A 23,621-nucleotide genomic window follows, 5' to 3' on the forward strand; every position below is an offset into this window, starting at 1 on the left:
TTTTGACAATTTCGTTCGGTTGAGGTGTACAAGGGGCTGAGAAATTGTGACTGGTGCCTTTTTCTGCAAAGAAATCTTCGAATTCTTTGTTCTTGAATTCCAGTCCATTGTCGCTCCTGATGTTTCGAACGACTTTTCTCAGTTGCACTTCGATCTGCTTGATAAAGATTTTTTAGCTTGGGAGTTGCCTCAGATTTGTGCTTTAGAAAGAACACCCAGGTAAATCGTGAGAAGTCATCGACAATAACAAGGATGTACTTGTTACCACCAATGCTCTCGATTGATGATGGACCACATAAGTCGATGTGAAGCAACTCAAGTGGTTCAACAACTTTGGTGTTTATGGTTGTTGGGTGACTTTGGCGACTTTGTTTCCCCATTTCACAAGCGGCACATAAGTGTTCTCGATCGAACTTAAGCAATGGAAGACCCCGAACACGATCACCGATGACTAGCTTGTTGATGTCTTTGAAGTTGAGGTGTGAGAGCCTTCGGTGCCACAACCAACTTTCGTCTGAATGGGCTTTAGACAATAGACATATGGTTGGATTCCCTTTGATTGGGTTGAGATTCAGAGGAAACATTTCACCTTTTCCTTCTGACTTGAGAATAACCTTGTTGGATGTCTTCTCTATTATCTCTGAACCTTCGTCATCGAACGAGACTTTGAGACCTGTACCTCCCACCAGTTGAGACACACTGATGAGGTTATGTTGCAACCCTTCTACATAAGCCACCTTCCTGATTGTAAAATCTCCATTGGTTATCATCCCATAACCCTTTATCGTTCCATAGGAGTTGTTACCAAACTTGACGTTACCACCGTTTTGAAGGGACCGAAACTCCCTTAGCTCTTCCTTCCTTCCTGTTGATGGGATTAAAAAACAACTTTTAATCTATGAAGATCGATTAGATCTTGAACAAGTATATGAATGTAAAACAACAAGAACGCAATAATAAGAACAAAACAGCTTGAATCAAACGTGTCGAATGATTAAATAAAATCCTCAGAAGAGCTCGATTAAGAACATCAACTGTAGAGGATTAGAAGATTACAAGAACGATTAAAGAAAATATTGTACTCTGTATGAATCGCTATGTTGATAATCTCAGCAATCTTAACCTAATATGCATGCAAGCATTTAACTTATATACAAAACATAAAAGGCTCACGGTTGGACAGGCCCAAACCGGAGAATACAAGGCTAAACTAACGAGCCCAAAAGACGCAACATCAAAACTATCTTCAGCCCTACAATCTCCCCCTTTGCGTCAATTTGGAGCGAGACCATCACTTCTTACTTGGGCCGGCAGCTGAAGCTGGTACCTTCTTCTTCACGGTACTAAACAGACACTTGGTTATTGAGAGAATGGTCTGTCTAAACCGGATGTACCAATTGATCATATCATTGAAGTACTTGATATCATCAGCCGAATTGTCTTTACACCGCTTGATAATTGATAAGACGTGTTCCAAGCAAGCTGTGGTGTAAAGGTGTTTGTCAGCTAAAGCGAAGAGACATTTCTGTCCTTCGGCTCTAGTGAACATCACTAAGTTTCGCCTTGGATCTATCTTACCCATTTGCATTTGATTTAGATCACTGGCCGATCCCACAGGTGCGACTTTCGGTTTCTTCTTAAAAACTGTGGCGACCTCCTGATCCATTAGGGCAACCTCCATGATGTAGCAAGCCAACATCCTTTTGACATGGTCTATGATGGGACCATATTCGGATTCATCTGTCAGCAGGATATTGTACAAGACTATCCAATCATGAGGATTCAGATTCGGCAGATCCGCCAGGGAGATGATGTGGGCAGTTCTTGCAGATCCTCGGATGAGCTTGAACTTAACGTTTGTGAATCTCCCCACGGCATAAGGCTTCAGTACCCGAACATTAACAATCTTCTGGGCGCTCCAGGTGAGGTATTGTGGGCGAGCGGCCTCCAGATAGAAGTCAATGAGCTCCCTGTCAAGCTCATCGTTCGGATGCAGGACTTCAAAAATGTTAGAGAAGGCGTGGAAGATGAACGCCTTTCAAGTCAACGGCACATCAAACTGCGAATCGATAGAGTTGTTGCAGTCGAATGATATCACCGGCTCGAGCCATAGTATGCTTGGAGTCTCTATGGCCTCTTTTATCAAACGATCCCTGGTCCAGGCAGGGAAGAGCAACTTTCGGCTCTCAAGGAGATCGTGGGCTTCTTTTTGCTTTCGTTCGGCTTCTTCAGCCTCACGCGCCACACGACTGGCATCGTCTTCAGCATTGCGACTATTCTTTCTTTTTAACATGTCCGCAATGGTCTCCTTGTCTTCATCTTCATCTTCATCTCCTCCCTCAGCTATGTTTTTGCCCTTGTTCTTCACACTCGAACCCGAGGCATGACCAGTTGGGGGTGGTTCGGTTGTGTGAGTAGCTTTGGAGGAAGGAGGTGGTTTCGATCCTTTCTTCTCATCTCCCCCTTGTTTCGGAATGGACACGAAACTCGGTAGGCCTTCAATCTTGCTTAAAAGGTCCATGGCCGGAGAGAGTTTTTCAGCGAGGGTACGCCTCACTGAGTGGTTAAGGATGGGGTCGTGTGCTTCCAGGATGTTTGATAGAGCTGCGTGGACATCCGAAACACACGTCTTTATGACCTCCCTCTCGGATCAAAGAGCTTCCAATTGTTGCTGGGAGTTGGAAAGCTGCGTGCTCTTGACCTTAAGGGCGGTAGTCTTACTCGCCAAGACGTCCATCAGAGAATTTTCTGCCGCAAGATCCTCTTGTAGCTTTTCCAGGCGGGCATCGATGGAGGCACGAAGTGCCGAATTGTCGTCGCTAAGATGTTGTCTGAGAGTAGCGAACGAAGACAGCTCCGTCGAGACAAACTTGGCCAATTGTTGAACAACTGGTTCCAGAGTTGTCTTAGTGGCTTCGGCGCTCTCCTGCAAAGACTGCAGCAGGACAGAAGCGTCATTGAATAGTTTATCGACTTTTTCAGTCGCTGCCTCACAGGCTCGGGTGGAGGCGTCGATAGCAGCAGTTGTTGAGGCCACGGAATCATGTTAAGCCCTGGAGAAGGCGTCAACGATCTTCTGAAGGGCAGCTTCAGACAAAGATGATTGCTGGTTGGAAGAGGAGGCGAGAAGTTGATCAACCTACTCGTTAAGCTCGCGAAGATGCTTCTTTGTCACTGGAGCATCATCCTCCTCATCACTCTGAACTTGAAACGGACTATAGTAGACCGAATCGAAGTTCATGTGATCACCACCAAGGTATTGATCACCGCCATCGGAGGCGTCTTCTGGAGATGGAGGTGGTGGTGAAGCTGGGGGTGTTATTGGTTTGGTTGGTTCAGGTTGAGTGGGTGGGGGGTTAGTTTCTGGTGGTGGTTGTGTTTCGGTTTGTGGAGGTTCGGTTACTGGAGGTGTTTCGGTAACTGGTGGTGTTTCGGTTGATGTGGTGAATATGGGTGGAGGTATAGGGAATGAGGTTGGGGGAATAGTGGGGTTTATGGTGGGAATGGAAATAGGAATTGTGGGTGGAGGTGAAGGAACTGGGGATTGATGAAGTTCCATCTCTGGGGTTGGGGACCGAGGTGGTGTGTTGCCTCGTTGAGGAGAGTCGTCTCCTTTTGATCCTTCAGAGTCCGTACTCCCACCTTCGGATTCGCTTGAAGAGGAGGGAATAACGAGCTTTCGCTTCGGTTGGGTCTTCCTCCTTTTCGGCTGTGGGGATGAAGCAGCCTTCGGTTGTTTTCGCTTCTTGGGAGAAGGTCCCTTTGGAGCTTTGGACACTTGCTTCCCCTTCTCTGCCTTTTTGCCCCTGGCCACCGGTTTATCGGCATCATGAATCGATCGCAGCATGTCCGGTGTCAGTTCCCTCGGACCAGTTGGCCTAAACTCCTTGATCGTCCTGATCAGTCTGCTATCGGCGGGCACATCGGCATACATCGACTCCGGGATAGAGCCAATGAATGAGAATTTTGATGCATCGGATACGATGATCTTCTTGGTATGAAACGTACCAATAGAAGACATCGATGCACCATCGGCTGTTGGAACATTGAACTTGTCCATGGCCCATCTTGTGATCAAGATCCAGAACCGGGCCAACGACACCTCAGAGTGTCGGGAAGAGGAAGAGAGGCTCTGAATCAGCTGTTGCCAAAGGACAAACCCATAGTCTAGGTTTATCCCATTGTACACCCCATACATTATCGAAAGGAAAAGACGACTTGCACCGTCAGATCCTGAGCTCCTCTCTGACAGTCCCTTGAAGAGAACTGTAAATAACCCATTCCACTGGGGCGGTAGGCAGGACTTCTTAAACTTGGCAACGGAGGTGAGAACCTCTGTGTAGCCCATGTTTTAAAACATGTTGTACAACATCCCAACCGGAATCGTCTCCGGGTGAACTCGCGATGGGTCAGCAGCAAACCCTAACATAGTGTAGAAACGGGGGCGAGAAATCGAGGTCTTGTGTTCTGCCACTTCAAAGAATACCCTGTCGATGGCCTTGTCGTAGTAAGTCGTCGCATAGACCTGAGATAAGGCCACCATTGGCACCGTTTCGATCCGTGACAGTGCAGGAGCAAGCTGGGACTACTTGAGGCATTCTATGACCGACAACATATAGGAATCATACGCCAGTGGGTTCAGATCAATGACTAGGCATTGTTGAGGTCGGATGGGAAGAATCTGAGAGGTTGCATGAACAGAAGAAGATTCAGCCATTGTTGCAGGTTTGGAGAAAAAGAAGAACGGGAGTGTGTTTGGGAGATTTTTGCTTTGGGAATTATGGAGGCAGTAAAGAGGTAAAAGGTGGTGTTGACGGCTTTTTATAGTGGTTGATAGGAGAGAGAAAAATCGTTTCAAATCTCTTATGGAAATACGAAGCGGGTTTTTTGAGTGACAGATTGGTGACAGTTGGGGCGTGCGATGATCACGTAGGAGAGAGAGTGTCAGATTCCTAGGATTACGCCGCCCAATAAGCGCCGGTTCAGAGAAAGGAACCGTTTCCATTTCCACACGCGCCTCTAATGCCAGAGTGATGACGCTTCAATATCGCACACGCGTCCTTTAAGTGTCAGAAAAAGCGCGGCCGTTTCAAATTCACGCGCCCTCCTTTTTACCGTCGTTTGAATTTCTTATCCTTTTAACTCCCGCCGAGTCAGCAACTTTTTGTCTTTTCCCCTTTTAAACGGCTGTTTTTAATTAATGACCCACGTGGCTAGTTTTTGACCACAACTTCATTAGTAACCATCCAGTAATAATCCAACCTGTAAAATAATTAGTAACGGAATTTTTGAAAATCTAGGATTTTCGTGCAAAGAGTGTAAAAGAAAAAGAAGTAAAGCAACTCTTTTTAGAATAATCTGTGATGTCAATAATGACACGAAACTGATGATCCCGGGCACGAATCTATTCCTTCAAGGTCAAGAGAGACCTCAAAGTGTTAGTTTGGAATCCCGTTGAATTACGATCAAACATTTATTAATAAATGTTGAAAGGCTTCTTTTAATAAGGCTAATTAAAGGTGGTTTCGCTTTGATTCATCAATTCTATTCTTGATATAAGAAAGAAAGTGAACAAAGTACTTGTGAGACCGGTGTAGTCTGTTGAACAAGTAGGTTGGAGTAGATTTTGTTTTGGCTTTGATAAATATGAAATCTCATATGAAAATTTAAAACTGGATCCCTTGGGAAGAAATGTTATAGTGTGTAACAGTTTCATGGGAATCACTCAAAAGAAAAAGAGATTTCATGAGGGTACATTCGTCAATCCATTGGTGAAATCTTGATCAAATTAATTGGTCACCGTCAATTCGTTGGTGTTGAATTTTGGGTTTCACTCAGCTCGTAGTGGCACGAAACTAAGATCATAAACACAGATGCTGTGTAACCATAAACCTCAGTGGTAGTTTCTAAGAGTCTCAAGGGTTACGTTGATGAAATGAATGTAATGGAGAAGGGTAATGGGGATGGTGTAAGAAAACATAGTACCTCTGCTGCGAACATAAGGACCAAGCAGGAAACTCTTAACTCATGTTAGAAAAGAATGAGGTAGCTCATGATTAGAATAAATATGTTAGCCTTATTGGGAAGACAAGGTTTGTGTATACCAGGTCATGAAGGCTATTATTCAAAATCTTATGAGGCTTGAGACACATACAGCAACATGCTTCTAGGGACACTTAAGTAAGTCATCAAATATATCCCCATAAACGAATGAGCTCACACAAAAAAATAAAATATTTTTGGAGTTTTGATATTTTAAAAAAATAAAAATAAAATAAAAAAAAGAAAGACTTAAAAAAAATTATAAAAGAGTTAAAAAAAATACGATTAAAAAAAACTTTGGAAAAAATTGAAAAACCGAACCCGAACGTTCGGTTGGTTTCGGTTGGGAAAAAGTTGAAAAACCGAACCCGAGCGTTTGGTTGGTTTCGGTTCAGGAAAATTTTGAAAAACCGAACCCGAACCTTCGGTTGGTTTTGGTTCAGGAAAATTTTTGAAAACCGAACCCGAACCTTCTGGAGGTTTCGGTTTTGGAAAATTTTAAGAAACCAAGGAGTTTAGATATGCAATTTGAAAAAAAAACTTTTTACACAAAGAAAAACAAATTTTGTACAAAGAAAATATACAACACAGAAAAACTACCTTTGAAGTAATGAGCGAGTCAGATGGTTGAACCGAACCCGAACGTTCGGTTGGATTCGCTTCTTACGTTTGAGGTTGAGAGGTAGTGTGAGGTACTGACCCTGATTCCATCATTCCTAGCCCTTGCAATATTTTATTGAATGATGCTTCTGGAAGAGCTTTGGTAAAGACGTCAGCCAGTTGATCAGTGGTTCTTACGAAGTGAACTTCGACATTTCCATCTTCCACGTGATCTTTGATGAAGTGATACCTCAGTGCTATGTGTTTGGTTTTAGAGTGTTGCACTGGGTTATGACAGATCCTAATTGCACTTTCAGAGTCATAATATAGTGGGATCTTCTTCATATTGAGTCCATAGTCTCGAAGTTGACTTTGGATCCAAATCACTTGTGATGTGCAGGATGCAGCGGCAATGTATTCCGCTTCGGCAGTAGACAGCGACACACATGTTTGTTTCTTGGATTGCCAGCTGACCAATTTCCCATCAAGAAATTGACAGCCACCAGTTGTGCTTTTTCTGTCGAGTCCACATCCTCCAAGGTCAGCATCAGAATAGGCTTGAACAAAGAAGCCTGAATTGGATGGATACCATAGACCTAAGGAGGTGGTTCGCTTGAGATAGCGTAGGATGTTCTTTACTGCCAGCATGTGAGGTTCGCGTGGGTTAGCCTCAAATCGAGCACAATAACACACAGAAAACATGATATCAGGCCTGCTAGCAGTTAAATACATCAGTGAGCCTATCATTTGACGATAGAGCGTGATATCGACAGCCGGTTTGTCTAGAGATGGGGTAAGCTTGGTGCCGAATGCATTGGGACTTTGACTTTTGAGTCTCCCATCATGCCAAACTTCGCTAGGAGAGTCTTCGTGTAAGCTTCCTGATTTATAAAGATGCCTCCGGGTCCCTGTCTTATGTTCAAACCAAGGAAAAAATTAATAGGACCCATTGAGCTCATTTCAAACTTAGTCTCCATCAACTTTCTGAATTCAGCTGTTAAGTTGGGATTCGTGGAGCCGAAGATGATGTCATCGACATAAATTTGAACTATCATAAGGTGGTTACCTTCCTTTTTGCGAAAGAAGGTTGGGTCAAACGAACCTTGTTTAAATTTAGACATCTTTAAAAATTTTGTAAGCGTTTCATACCAGGCTCTCGGAGCTTGTTTGAGACCGTACACAGCTTTATCCAGAATATAGCAATGATTTGGATACTTTTCGTTCACGAACCCAGGAGGTTGCTCCACATACACAGTTTCTTCGAGTTCTCCATTGAGAAATGCACACTTGACATCCATTTGGAAAAACTCAAAGTTTTTGTGAGCAGCATAGGCCAGGAATATTCTAACAGATTCTAGCCTAGCTACTGGAGCGAAAGTCTCTTCGTAGTCTATCCCTTCCTCCTGACAGTATCCCTTGACCACCAGACGAGCCTTGTTCCTTATGACATTACCTTCCTTGTCCATTTTGTTCCTGAAAACCCATTTGAGACCAACAACCGAAGCATCTGGAGGAGCTGGAATGAGGCGCCAGACTTTATTCCTTTCAAACTCGTTCAGTTCGTCTTGCATTGCTTGAACCCAATCAGAGTGATCGAGGGCAGTGTTCACTGTCTTCGGTTCAACTTTTGATACGAATGAGTTAAACATACAAAACTCAACCTTTGAAAATAAGGATGTCTGTTTTGCCTTCAGTTGAGATCGGGTTAGAACTTTTTCAGATACATCACCAACTACTTGAGAGATAGGATGATCTCTGGTCCATTTGGTAACAGGAGGGTAATTCGGATCAAAGGTTGGGTCTAGTTCAGCATTGATCATTTCTTCTGGCTCAGATTGGCTATCGTAATTAAGCGTCATATCATCATGCTCCCCCTCAATTAATGAGTCTTGAGAAACATGAGGTTCAGGGGTTTCTTGTGGTGCTGGACTTTCAGACGTTGAAGCACCTTCGTTTAGAGGGGCATATTCGGTTGGAGAGGCACCTTCGGTTGAAGATGTAGATTTTGGCTCCCCCTGGACTTGTGAGCTTGGCTCCCCCTCGACATGAAAACATGGCTCCCCCTCGACCGAAGTATTGATGGATGGAGATTCATCAGTGGGCGATTCTCCTTCATGCATTCTTCTTGCAGCATCTTCGACAATCCGCTTCATATGATCAACTTTGTTGTCAGCTACACCTGCTTCTGAGAGAGAAGCTTTTTCCGGTTCGTCAAAGAGTTCCAGAAAATTCTCGTATAAATTGGCGATTGAGACTGTGACTTGGCCAGTTTGAGGAAAGATTTCCCCGGTAGAGTCTTCCATGGCCTGTAGCTTCTTGACATAGCTATCGTCGAAGGTCACATAGTATGTCTCTTCAATCCTTCTTGAACGTTTGTTTAGGACCCTGTACGCCTTGGATGTGAGCGAGTAACCCAGAAAGATTCCCTCGTCGGCTTTGACATCAAACTTGTTGCGGTGTTCTTTAGAATTAAAGATGAAACACCTTGAGCCAAACACGTGGAAAAATTTCACATTGGGCTTTCTGTTGTTTATTATCTCATATGGTGTGAGCGTGAATCGCTTGTTGAGATAGGACCTGTTCTGTGTAAAACAAGCAGCAGAAATAGCGTCAGCTCAAAAATAAAGAGGTAAGGAAGCGAAACTTAGCATAGTTCGGGCAGCTTCACACAAAGACCGATTTCGCCTTTCGACTATTCCGTTCTGTTGTGGTGTGTAGGGAGCTGAGAAATTGTGACTAATTCCCTTTTCTGCAAGAAACTCTTCAAACTCCTTGTTTTTGAATTCGAGACCATTGTCGCTCCTGATGTTGTGAACGATCTTCTTCAGCTGGACATCAATTTGCTTGATAAACACTTTCAGCTTTTGAGTCGCTTCAGATTTGAGCTTTAGAAAGAACACCTATGTAAATCGTGAAAAGTCATCAACGATAACAAGAATATACTTGCTACCACCGATGCTTTCGATAGATGAAGGACCGCACAAATCGAACCTATCCTTTCGGTCTTGTTCTTTCTGTGGTTCAAAAGTCTCCTTTTGGTTCTTTTGATCCAACGGACTGAAGCTCCTTTTATCCTTATTCTCTTCTCCTTTTGGCTTGGATTTTCTATCATAGTGAGGATTTTGAGAGCGCCAAAATTGCTTTCGCTCTGAGAGATTTTTCTTGTATCTCAGATTCCTCTGCTGCTTTTGACTGTTCACATGTTTCGGTTGTGTGTGAATATTTGCCTTCTGTTTCGGCTTCTGAACAACAGGTTCACTTTCCATGGAAGAGGTTTCATTTGTTGAGGAGACTTGTTCCACTGGAACCTCTTTTGTGCCACTGGTACTGGGCACGTCAAAGTTGGTAGGTTTATTGAGTGGTTCTGCCACATATCTACCTTTAACCTTCCATGATGTTCGCTCCGACAAACCGACTGTTTCATCTGCGTTGTCTATTGGTGCAGTCCAAAAAAACTCATCACAACCATCTGCATTATCTTCATTCACCAATGCAGTGAGTTCGGTTGTCTAATGTTCAGTTACTCCTGTGACCTTATAAACCTGATTGGGAGTGGTTCTTACCTTTTGGTACACAACGGCCTTTTCTTTAAGGATTGGGGACTTATTTTTGGACAGACGAGCGAATTCTACAGAATTTTCAGAAATCAAGTTTTTGTGGTTTTCAGGTTCGCTCCTAATAAACTCTGAACAGTGAACCTCATCCTCTACAGAGATTTCACTCATGTCATCGTCCTCATTAAGTTCAGATGCATTTTCTACATCAAATTTATTTTCTGAACTTAATTTGGTACTCAATGAGTCAAATTTTTGTATAGTTTTGGCTCTGAGTTTCAACCTGTCATTTTCATCCAAAAGGTTCTTAAGCATGTCCTTATGGTCTTTGTACTTTATAAGCGATTCAATTTTGTCCACACCAAACATATAAGTGGGATTTACATCATCAGAAGATACAACACTTTCACAGTTGTATGCTTCGGCATTGATTTCATCCTCCTTTAGCTCAAGGAAGGGCAAAATCATGCGATATATTTTCTGGCCTATTTCACAGTCTAAATGCAGTTGTGTAATGTTAGTATAAAGTATTTTTTCAATCAAACAAAAACATTTCTCTGTTTTAACAACTTAAGATTGTCTCTTTGCAAATAGATATTTTCATCCCTAGACTTAACCAGCTCCAACTCCTTCTGCTCAATCCACATTCTTCGCTCCTCACTCTTGGATGACACCCTGCTTATTTGGTCAGTCAGATTAGAATTCGTGACTCGAGTTTGAGTTAAAAAACTATCTAGATTCGAAATTCTTGAATTCAAGTTATTTAATTCTTTTTCATATGATGTTTGTGGAATTTTAAACGAAACAAAAATGGATTGTACCTTCTTGATCAGTTCATCAAGTTCACTGATCTGCACACTGAGAGCCTTCGCTGTAAAGCACACGTCCTCTCGCTCCTTAGCCACTTCATTTCCACCCTCAGTGTTGTATCCCCTCATCTGGAACACATCTGTCATCATCAAGCATCTTCGACTAGCATCACCACTCTTCGCCACATAAGCCTTTCCATGAGTAGGCTTTCTCACTTCATCATCTTCTGAATCGGTCGACCACACCTGTACACCACCGAACTCATCATCATCTACTGAACCCTGCACAATTAGAGAATTCATAGGGGATTAGTAGAAGCTTTCTTCCTTTTAATCTCCTCCAGTCTTTTCAAGAGATTTGCTTCTTCATTCTTCTCCTCGTCTTTCTCCACCATTTTCTTCAACACACAATCTTTTGCGTAGTGATTTTTCCCTCCACAGTAAAAACAGCTGACACCAGAATCAGCTTCACCCTTCGCTTCTTTCTTTGGTTCTTCAACCTTCGGCTCCTCTTTCGCCTTTTCAGAGATGTAGCTTCCCTGCCAATTACGCTTCTTTCTTGGATTTGACACCATCACTGCTCATGTGCTTTAACCGTTGACACAACTGCCCTCCATTCGGGTCTTAGGCCATTTAAGAAAGTGACCTTCTGTTCGATGAGCTTTCTTTCTATGTCATGTTTGATCATCTTATTGAGAAGATGATTGAACCGATCGAACGTTTGTGTAACAACCTCCTCTGGCTTCTGCTTGAACTCTCCAAATTCTGAGAGAAGTAGGGTCTGAATCGAATGCTCCAGATCTTCATATGTGGAGTACAGCTCTCGCAGCCGATCCCAGATTTCCTTTGCTATACCACATGAACTTACTAGCCGAAATGTGTCGGATTGAAGGGCGAATCGAATTAGTCTGAATGCCTTAATTTTGCATTGGAACTTCTCCTTTTCGTCCTAAGCGACGTCCTTTACATCTTTTAATAGATCATTGTACTCCTTCTGAGTTTTAATGATTCTTGAAGTGCTTGAGTGAGCGAAGGGGCCAACTATGATTGCTTCCCATATCAGATATTTGTTATCTTCCAATCCAATAATGTAATCTTCAAAATGATGCGTCCATACTTCATAGTCCTGAGTGTAGAGGATTGGGATCTTGGTTGTTGATCCGATGTTGTTAGAGATGTTGATGGGGTTGGATTGAGAATCGTCCATGCTTGATCGTTTAACTAGTTATAAGATCAGACTTTGTAATATGTAATATTAGGGAAAGATTAATAATTAATGAAATACATCAATTATGGAGTGACGGCTCAATAAATATCAATGAATGCGAAATCAACCCTAATCACTTCTTTGACAGAAAAGATGTGTATGAATTACACAGCCTCCTGCTCTGATACCAATTGATGAGTTGAAAAACTCTTTGATCGTTTAGATCTTACACAGGTTAATTAGAATAATTCAAACAAAATAACAAACAAGAGAATGAATCAACAATAAGCTGAATGATTCAATAGATTCACGCCTCAGCAGAGCTCGATGAAGAACTTCCGTTGTAGAGGCTTTTAGGGTTACAATCGATAAAACAATAATAATGGTTATGAATAATCGACTAAAACGCCACGTAGAAAGATGCATGCAAGCTTCTATAAATACTAAACCCTAATAATTAAATCACGGATGGACATGCCCAATCCGGATACAAAATTGGACTAAGGACCGAGCCCAAGACGCAACACATAATAGACCCAACACACCATAAAAGAATTGATGATTGTCATAATCAACCCTATATATTTAATTAGTCTCACTTTGATCACCAAATTAATACTAGATTAATACTCGATCAATACTAATTAAATAATACTATTATTAATATATAAGACCTTATAATATATTAATAATCATAAGTGCCTTATTCTCTCATCTAGTCTATCCAAGTATTGCAATGCCATGCAACCCAAATAGACCATGCCGGGTCGGGTCAAGTACATACCAAATAAAGTTATGGACTTAGACACTATATCCAACAGTCTCCCACTTGGATAAGTCTAATAACTATATTTGCAAATATGACTTCAAAATCCGACTAGCAATCGTATCTCTTTCAAAGTCTCTCGGAACTGAGATGATGATGATACGCCATTTAAGATAAGTGATCATATAATCCTCTGTTTTCATGATATCAGCCGGACAAACACATGGAACATGGTCTTACTTATTGTCCAGCATTTATTTCTCGATATCTGATTTGTTTCGACATAGAACTAAATTGAACACATCAATTAGGTTATAACCGGGCCTGGTACATAAGTCAAAACCAAATCATCAAGGGGCCCAGATATCGCTTCTATCTCTAGAAGGAACAGATAAACTTCAACTGATATGCTTGTACTAACTACTTGTTGAATTATTCACAAAGGAACGTTTTATAACATCGAGTTACCAATGCGTTTCCGTACAATCAATGAATAACCAACTCATAGTCAACAACTCATATCTCTAGGTTTGAAGATTTATATGATATTACCGTCTCACGATCACTCTAGATAAATTCCATGAAGTGATGCAAGTGAGCGTGGGTTGAATCCAATACTCAGCCCTTATGAGTACTCATGAATGTTGTAGCAACCATTTCATTGTCTAAAGCACTTTAGACAAATCATACAAGCCAAATTCGTGACATTCTTGATTCATATCTACTTCCAATATATGACTGACTGTGGATGGTTTGAATAATATGATATATATACCATAACATAATTATTCTGGAAGTCAAAACATGCAAAGTGAAACACAAGAATAATACTAATCTTATATGGCCCCAACAGTTTGAGTGTAAATAAAAAAACACCTTTTATTTAAGCACCATATTGATTACTCATTATTTATGTTTCGATTAATCAACTTTATGCTTGAATTAAAACATAATTAGTTGTCCCATGCTCCAAGCATGTACACTATGTTTTCCAAACAACAATTATGCCATACTCCAAGTATGCATACTATGTTTACATATGGTCCTCTCTTTGTAAAATAGATCAATTGACAATATTCGAATGATGTTCATTTCACAATTCCAATCCTTGTTGTAAATGCAAGAATACCAAACTCTTGCCATTTACTGTATTCTGTTAGATTCTAAACTTATATGCAATGATCCCCTTGTAATGACTATGCACACAAGTCACAAAGACTTGGCAACAGACATTACAAAGTATTCCAATGGAAAACAATTCCATGGAAATGAAGTCTCAAATTCAAAGTACATTCCTTTGAACATCCTTCTTAACATTAAGTTCTTTAATCTTACATAGATTCAAAGAATAACTTCCACCTATGGAGACAATTCCATATTACCATTTTGACCATCACTTCTGAACAAGAGTTGCCTCTTTTCAAAATATGTCAATATGGTCCTTACTCTATACTTCTAATTGTCCATGAGCAACCAATCTTTGGGTAAACCTCAGATTGTCCTCGACAAATTTGCTTAATCATTTTAATCATTTCCAGTTCTATTCCTTTTTCCATCTTAATGCCCTAGGCATTTGGAAAATTTAGAATGGATGAATATTATAGCACATGTAATCAAACCTATACCCAAAGCATATGGGACATGATTTATGCTATAAATTTTTTTATTTGCCATGTTTTCATAATTCGAACTATGAAGAGGGATGTCGTATTCATAATCGAATTTTGAGAACGCAACATATATAGAATTTCCTTATGTTGAACCATTCCAGCATAACATTCATATATATTCTTGACTAAAGTAGATTAAATTCTCAATCTAAGCTTGTAGAATTGGAGTGAAGTATAAAATTCTCTCCCTTAATTATAGCAAAACAACTTTTTCAAGGCGAATTGAAACTTTTGTTTTCTATAATTAATATTGCTGACTTGCAACACTTAACATAATAATCATGCTCCCACTAGCTTTGACATGTATCCAGAGATCAGCTGGACTTTTAGAAACCAACACTTTATTGACTTTTCTACCAAAGTTCAGATTTCTGATACGCAATTTCTTTGATAAGACTTTATCAAAACCATACACCTTTCCTTAGATATCTCACTGGTGTGTCTAAACAATTATGAAGAGGGATGTCTTAATCATAATGTTTAGACTTATTGTCATTCTCACAATTGCTATCTACTCAAAATTTACTTAGTGAAAAAGTTTACTTACCATCATTTTCATGAATCAAAGAGAAACCTTATGACACTTAGATTTTTATGGTGTATGTGTTCCTATCCATGTGAATTTGTCATAACCATAATCACAAGACAAGGTTAGTGACAAATCCAAACTCATATGGACTGAACTTGTTCAATCTTAATTTCTAGCCACCTGGTAGCATAATGCCCACCATTGCTTCCGGGTTGTTATGCAAACAATTGAGAACTCATAGAACTCACAAGAATAATCAACTTTTAACTGGAATAGACACAGAAATAAGAATATGTCAACACGATAGGTTACAAATCTCAAGTCGTGGGCTAGTGATTAACAAAACTCTTGATTAGTTCTTGAAACTATCTCAGAATCTTTTAGACTCCCACTGTCCTCTTGACATATAGGACTTCTCTTTGTCAAGAACCATTCTTTGACAATACAAATATTTAAGAGCTAGTGCGGATTCTTATCAAGTTAAACACTTCTCACTATTGGTCTTAGCTGGTCTTTGTTTTATCCAAAACATCACAACTTACCAATCTCAAATGTACAAGAATAGGAAACATCTTACTCTACATTTGACAAGTGTTATGAACTTTCTAAAGACTATATCACTCTAGTTACAATCTTGGAGTATAACTCAAGGATTTGTTTTTGGAACGAAGTATGAATTATTTTTTGATTTAACCATTTCAACAATTCACGATTCCTCTCCTCATGCAACAAACACACTAAGGTGTCCTTAGAGGATCAATTGTGATATGGTTCCATAATCACTAAGATAATCATAAAACAAAATACACAAGTACTCTCCCATCTCTTCAGATTGGAGAAAATTTTATCTTTCTGCCTTATTTGATTCTTCTTATTCATTATGCCATACATTGAAACTTTTCCAATGTTTCAGAATTACACTTAAACTCGTAAGCATAATCATATTACTAAACTTTAGTAAATCATAACGAATAATCTTATCTACCTTTGTGGTGGACCTGACTAGTGCACAACTTAATGTACCCTATCCTTTAGTCCTTTGCTTGGCTCACATGCGAATGTGAACAAGGAATTATTCTTAATTTACCAAAGATGAAAATTCTCATTCATCACACAATACAACTTGCATGATTCCAAGTTTCTATCCAACTGAAACTTGGGTGATGAGAATCTTTCCTTATTTGGTAAATTATGACACTACCACTAATGGAAGAATCAAATACATTTACCGATATTGCTTATCAATGGAAACATATAAGCAACAACCTTTTTCACAAATGCCATTATAAGGATACTTAAAATAAATAAAATCAAAAGCATTTTCTTTTATTTTAAAACTTTGCGGAAAACTTATCCTTAAAATCCATATGGAAAACTTGTTGTTATCTATTCCTAAGCAATATATCATAACTCTTAAGTAACAACTCAAAATTCTGATCACCGAACCATGCGATCAAAATCCATCTTCACGATCAGAATCAGCATATACTTCCTTTAAGTTTCTTCACTTTTCTTTGATTCTTAAAACATCAATATGTGACCTAGTCACATCATGCAATAAGAATCTCATAATAGAAACTTAATAAAGTTAGATAATGGACTTTACCTAAAGCGGAGTCAAACATTTGACTTTACTATCCTTATGGACTTTTAGGTAAATTTGGCAGCTTCGCAACCAATGCCCTTCCTTTGGCAACAGAAACATATGGACTCTTTGGAAGCAGACGTAGCCTTTCTCTTTACAATTTGGTCAACCGAGTTGACTATGGCCAATCCCTTTCAATTAGGAAGAGAAAGTTTTTCTGGACTTCCAATGTTACCATTGTCAATGTCCATGGAGGTTTGGGAAGTTGATCTTCCAATTAAATTTTGCTTTACCAATGCTCCAAATCATTGCTGATTCAGCATCATCAATCAAATAGGTAAGTGTAACAACCCGAAGTTGCTCATCGCCGAAAACCCGTTCTGCCCGAATAACTCGTCGGAAATCGAAATGTCCCGTTATCGTTTTTGGACTTAGTTAACTAAAAGTTATATGTTTATTATCATTCGACGAGGGTCCAAATCATTTAGGAACTCATGAATTTAGCCCAAAACATTTATTTCTTAAGTTTTAGAAATATCCTCGTCGGGTGACGAAAACTCAATCGGGTGCGACCCAAAGCATCGTTTAAGGCCGATATCGGGTAGAATTCCACCGTGTCCAAGTTTTAGGAACTATAAACATGTTTAAACACTCATTTGAAGCTTTTTCCTTCTCTCTCTACTCTCTCTCTAACCTCTCTCCTAAATCCAAAGATTAAGTGTCGAAAACTCAAATTTAAGGCCTCAAATCCTTAAGGTACCTTCCTAGCCTTAATGTATAGCATGTTTAGCTTCCAAATTAGACACTTAAGCATGAAATTGGACAATATATGTGAGTTTACGGCCCAGGAGGCAGCCTAGGCCGTAAACACCATTTTGAAGGGTTTTTAGCCCTTAAACTCCTTCCTAGACTCAAATGGACTTTAGATATGGCTAAGGGGCTTCAAGATATGGACTTAGAACACCTAAAACTATAATTTTGTGGACTTTGAAGGAGTTTACGGCCAAGGCATAAGCTTGGGCCGTAAACTCATGAAAATGGTGTTTTTCATGACTTTAAACCCTTCCAAATCACCCCTACAGCTTAGATATGAATTATAGAACTTTGATTCTTGCATTTGGACACTTGAAACATTAATTCTGAGGGACTTAGATGAGTTTACGGCCAAGGAGAGTTCTTGGGCCGTAAACTCCACAAAACTTGGCATAAATATCATTCTAAGGTGTTAGAAAGCCATCCAACACCACCAAAAGCCTTGGAATAAATCAAGGGACCAACCAAAAATACTTTAAGGGCCTAAAACACATCTTTTATGGGATTTCTAAGAGTTTACGGCCAAGACCTGTTCTTGGGCCGTAAACTCCAAAATTTTTGGTGTTAGAATGCAAACTACACACCCCTAAGGCCCTTAGATGAATTTTAGAAGTCCTTTCATGCATGTTCTAGGCCTTGAAACACCTTGGAACACCACCCACAAGAGTTTACGGCCATGAAGGGGGTTTCATGGGCCGTAAACTCCATAAATCCCCCAAAAATCCCATACAAACTCATGTTAGGCCTTGGATAAATTTTACCAATCACATGTGATTTGTTCTAGCACCATTTAGCATCATTTTCATAAGGATTAAGGAGTTTACGGCCAGGAGCCTATTCTAGGCCGTAAACTCCCATAAATTAATCATTTTGATGATTTTAATCCATTCCATGCATTTAAATCAAAGCCTAGAATCATTTCCCATGTCCATGTAAGCCATTTAAGCCATTTAAACACCCAAAACCACACCCACATGAGTTTACGGCCGTAAACTCATGTATGTGTGTGTTTTGTGGTTGTAAACTCATTTAAAAGTTTACTCATGGGGAGTAAACTCAAGTCCCAAGTCCCTAGTGTCAAATTCCATCCCTAAAACGCCACCCGGGTCCCTCCAAACACTCGTATCGGAGTGTTTTCGCGACTAGAAGCAATTGTCCCTATCCAACAATCAATCTAAGCCCTAATTAGATACAAATGTGTATCTTTACATTATAATTAGGAACCTCGTGTATTTACAAGCCCCGGGTCAACTCTAAGCATCCAAATCGTCATACTTCTCATCCGGTGAGTTCATACCCCTACGCCTTTTTCACTGTTTTTAACTGTTTTCAGGGGGGGAATACAAGCAAACCAAAACTGTTTTCAAATCATAACTTTTATGTATTTCAAATAATATCTGGCAATCTTATAAACTCTTTTACTCCTTATGTATTATGTTGAGCATAAGGAATGATTTATCAATTACAACTAAATGGATTTTAGTTAAGAAAATAACCAAACTAATCAAATTATTATGGGAATAATTTGGGGTTCTATGTTTCTCTTTATATCACTTACTGATATCTGTATTAAGTTATTAGATAAACTATGTCTGATTCAGTTTATCTCCGTATCTTTCGAATGTTTTGCCAGATAATTTCATTGTATGTATCTATTTTTCACTGTATCATGTCTTAAAGTCTATGTATGTTTGTAATCGTATGAGAATCTTGTGAATAGTTTAATACTAGTTTGTGAGATAGTCACTACCCTTTATGGATGATCAAGTAAATCCTCTCCGGAAGTGTAACCAGAGTCTCCTGGAGGGAGAGCGAAGAGTTTGTGAATAGATCTATTTGGGACTGACAATCCCACACCTTAACTGCTAGCTACAGTTAGGCGGGCACGCCTAGGGTGACAAATTATGGATATCATTCGACGTCTGACTAACGTCAAGGAGGTCTCGTTGTCGTATCAGTATGGTTACCCGACTCACAATACGTATTAATATGAACTTATTCACAGCTAGGATCTGTTTAGAATCTATATCTCGTTCGGGATGGTATTCCCATGGTTTTATGTCTATATTTCGTTCGGGATGATAATCCCATGATCTTGTGTCTATATTTCGTTCGGGATGGAAATCCCATGGATTTAAAACTAAATCTTATACGGGATGATAATCCCATGATTTTATCAAACTATTATCTAGTTTCGGGATAGTGATCCCATGGTTTATCAAGCTATCTTATATCTACTTTCGGGATAGTGATCCCATGATCTTTATCGAATTATCTTATAACTGGTTCGGGAGGTTAGTCCCAAGGTTTTCAAAATACTTTCTATTTACAGTTCGTCTAAATTATAGTTTTGTTTATTAAACTATACTATGTGTTATTCAATCAATCTTGCATTTAGGAAAATATGGGATTTTCCTGGGGATTAACTTATATCTGATAACAGAACTGTAACGAAAGATAACTTAACTACTTTATATAAGAAAATATGAGATTTTCTTGGATATCAAATCTTTTCAGAAAACTAAAGGAAATCGATACATTTTCACAAAACAAAAACCGCTTATGAACTCACCAGCTTTATGTTGATTTTCAAACCGCTTGTATTCTCAGGTCCAAGTTAGACAGGTACCCGATGATATCTGTTGGTGAAGATGGAGTGCTCCGAAGACTCGTCTCTTTTGTTCATATGATATATGCATAACTTTTGTACAATTTACTTTTGAACCAAATGTAAACTTTCAAATATATGTAATGTAATGGTTGTTTACTGTGATTACTATGTACATTGGATTTGATACACAACATGGAGTCAACCCCGGGAACGTTTCCGCCTTTGGTTTTCGGGGTGTGACAGATTGGTATCAGATCCCTTGTTTATAGTGAACAGAGTATACCAAACCTTACATGGTATAAGACTATAAACACTAAGGGGCCTAAGTGCTCTGAACTAAAAGTATCCTACAAGATATAAGTATTTTCAAAAGTATTTAAGTATGCCGAGCCGTCGAAATCCGTAGCTACAAGTAGAAAAAAACATAAGTAAATGGGTGTTGTACACTGCGGTTAAACCTGGGCAGTTATGTAGTCGTGTCTAGGGTCAATATAGCCTGGCCAACTATATTCATTCGAGACACGGCCAACATGTGCTTGGGAGTGACTGTGGCATGCGGCATACCTAAAACTTACCCAATATCCCAAACAACAAATCGTCGCTGCAGCGAACCATGAAATACTATGGGAGTATTTCTCGAGCCGATCCTTTGTAGAAATTCTCGTATACGCGTTATTCCTTGATCATTCCCCTAGCGATAAAATGTTCTATCTTGATAACTCCTTTCTGCTTTATCGCTTAGTATGATGTTATATTTGCCATGATGAGATATCTCCTGTCCCATATCTCTTGATTCAATTCAGAGGACTTATGATCCTCTCTTTCCTGATCTTGTTAGATCACGATGCCTCCAAGAAAGAGACCCAGCTCAACGAACAACAACAATCCTCCTTTTCAACTTGATCTTGCATCACTTCAGACAGTTCTGACTGTTGCAATGGTAGCAGCCATGTCGCAAATGAACTCTAGAAATTCAGGAGGTGATCCCCAACACCAAAACCCAGAAGATAGCCAGGGACACCAAAAAAGGGGTTCCTATAAAGACTTCATGAACGCAAAACCGACATTCTTCGATGGCACAGGGGGTGTCATTGCCTTAACCCGATGGTTCGAGAGAATCGAATCAATCTTTGAAATATGTGGCTGTTCGGAGTCGGATAGGGTCAAGTTTGCCGCCTGTACCTTCCTAGACAAAGCCCTGACTTGGTGGAATGGCCGAGTCAAATCCTTAACTTTACCTGTAGCCAATGCTATGGGTTGGGAAGCTATGAAGGAGCTTCTTCTCGCAGAGTATTGCCCTCGGGGCGAACTTCAGAAGCTAGAACACGAACTTTGGAACCTTAAGATGAAGGGTTCTGACATAGCTGCTTATACCTCAAGATTCGACGATCTGGCGTTACTTTGTCCGGGAATGGTTACCCCGGAAAGTAAAAAGATAGAAAGGTTCATCTGGGGATTGACCCAGCCAACAAAGGGGAATGTATTGGCTGCGAAGCCAGACACGTATGACAGTGCCAAATGTCTTGCGAAAATCCTGATAGATCACGAAGACAACTCTGATGAAGAAGCTACTACCCCCGAGCCAGTCACTAGTGGAGGCAGAAGTAAAAGGAAATCTTGGAACAAGCATAAGGCCCAGAGTACGCAAGGGTCTTCTAAGAAACAGCAAACGGTAGCAGTCCATGCTGCTACTGCCCCTGTTGCTGTTTCAGCTGTAGGTTCCACAGCCCAAACTCCCGCCAGTGGATACACTGGTACCCTTCCTTGGTGTAGTAAGTGCAACTACCACCACCGCATTCCTGGTCCATGTCGCGAAAGGATCTGCGACAACTGTGGTAATAAGGGCCATCTTGCGCGAACCTGTAGAAAACCAGCCAAGCCAACAAACCAGTCGTCCGGAGCGGGAATTAGTCAGGCCTGCTACAATTGTGGTGAAGCTGGGCACTTCAAAAGGAATTGTCCCAAGACAGCTACAACCACAAATCCCTCTGCTGCCGCAGGTATATCTCTCTTTGATAATTCTTATGCTTGCTACTCTTTTCAATTTTGGGTACAAAAAGGGAAACCTGTTATCTATCTATTTAAACGTATTCTAAACTCAATCTTTCGCATGTAATCGAAATGTATACTGTCGAGACGACTAACTAGTGAGATAGAGAACACTAACTTCGTATCTATAGATTGAATCCTCGGTCCGGAGGACTATTCTATTCCATTCGATTTATAAAGGGGGAAACTTTCCATGAAAATACTTTGGTGCCATGTTTAACCAGAAATGACCGAGTTTTCGTTCGCGTTGTTATCTTTACTTTCGAACGAGTCGCTCGTCTAGATTCTTCCTCGACCCTGTTCTCGTAATCTTCGGCATCAAACTTTCTTATCATTCAATGCCTTAGAACTCAAAAGTTTTCCCAATATGAATTACCACGCATCCCTCGTTTCTGTGATTATTGAGAAACGGGAAGTTAACAACTATTCCCTCTAAATGTCTATCCCGAAGGACTCCCGGAAGTTTCTTTCGAGCATCTAGTCTCACATCAAACCTTTCGAGATCTTCGTAGAGATCGATTCAGCAACCTTCAGGTTTCGGATACCCTTAGAGCTTAGTATTATCTATCTAGACCATCACGTCTCAAATCCTTAGAAGCGTCTGCCCAACGAAACCCTAGTGATTCCTTTGAGGAAACCGAAGTCATTCAGGGTTGGAGCTTCCACGAGAAAACAGATTGATATCGTGAATTGAAAGAGAGTCAAGAAGCGAAACCAAGGCATGTCCCGATAATGAGAATTCGTTAGAACGCCCAGTAGATACCTGATTCCACTTGAGAAAGTGAAGATCCGAAACAACAAATCCATTCGTGTTTCATTCCAATCCATGACCTGTATCTTATTCTTTGAATTTCGGGACGAAATTCCCTCTAACGGGGGGATAATGTAACAACCCGAAGTTGCTCATCGCCGAAAACCCGTTCTGCCCGAATAACTCGTCGGAAATCGAAATGTCCCGTTATCGTTTTTGGACTTAGTTAACTAAAAGTTATATGTTTATTATCATTCGACGAGGGTCCAAATCATTTAGGAACTCATGAATTTAGCCCAAAACATTTATTTCTTAAGTTTTAGAAATATCCTCGTCGGGTGACGAAAACTCAATCGGGTGCGACCCAAAGCATCGTTTAAGGCCGATATCGGGTAGAATTCCACCGTGTCCAAGTTTTAGGAACTATATAAACATGTTTAAACACTCATTTGAAGCTTTTTCCTTCTCTCTCTACTCTCTCTCTAACCTCTCTCCTAAATCCAAAGATTAAGTGTCGAAAACTCAAATTTAAGGCCTCAAATCCTTAAGGTACCTTCCTAGCCTTAATCTATAGCATGTTTAGCTTCCAAATTAGACACTTAAGCATGAAATTGGACAATGTATGTGAGTTTACG

The sequence above is a fragment of the Lactuca serriola genome, chromosome 9, assembly GCF_051521515.1.
Source record: "Lactuca serriola cultivar US96UC23 chromosome 9, Lser_US96UC23_V15, whole genome shotgun sequence".
In the NCBI taxonomy this organism is placed as follows: Eukaryota; Viridiplantae; Streptophyta; class Magnoliopsida; order Asterales; family Asteraceae; genus Lactuca; species Lactuca serriola.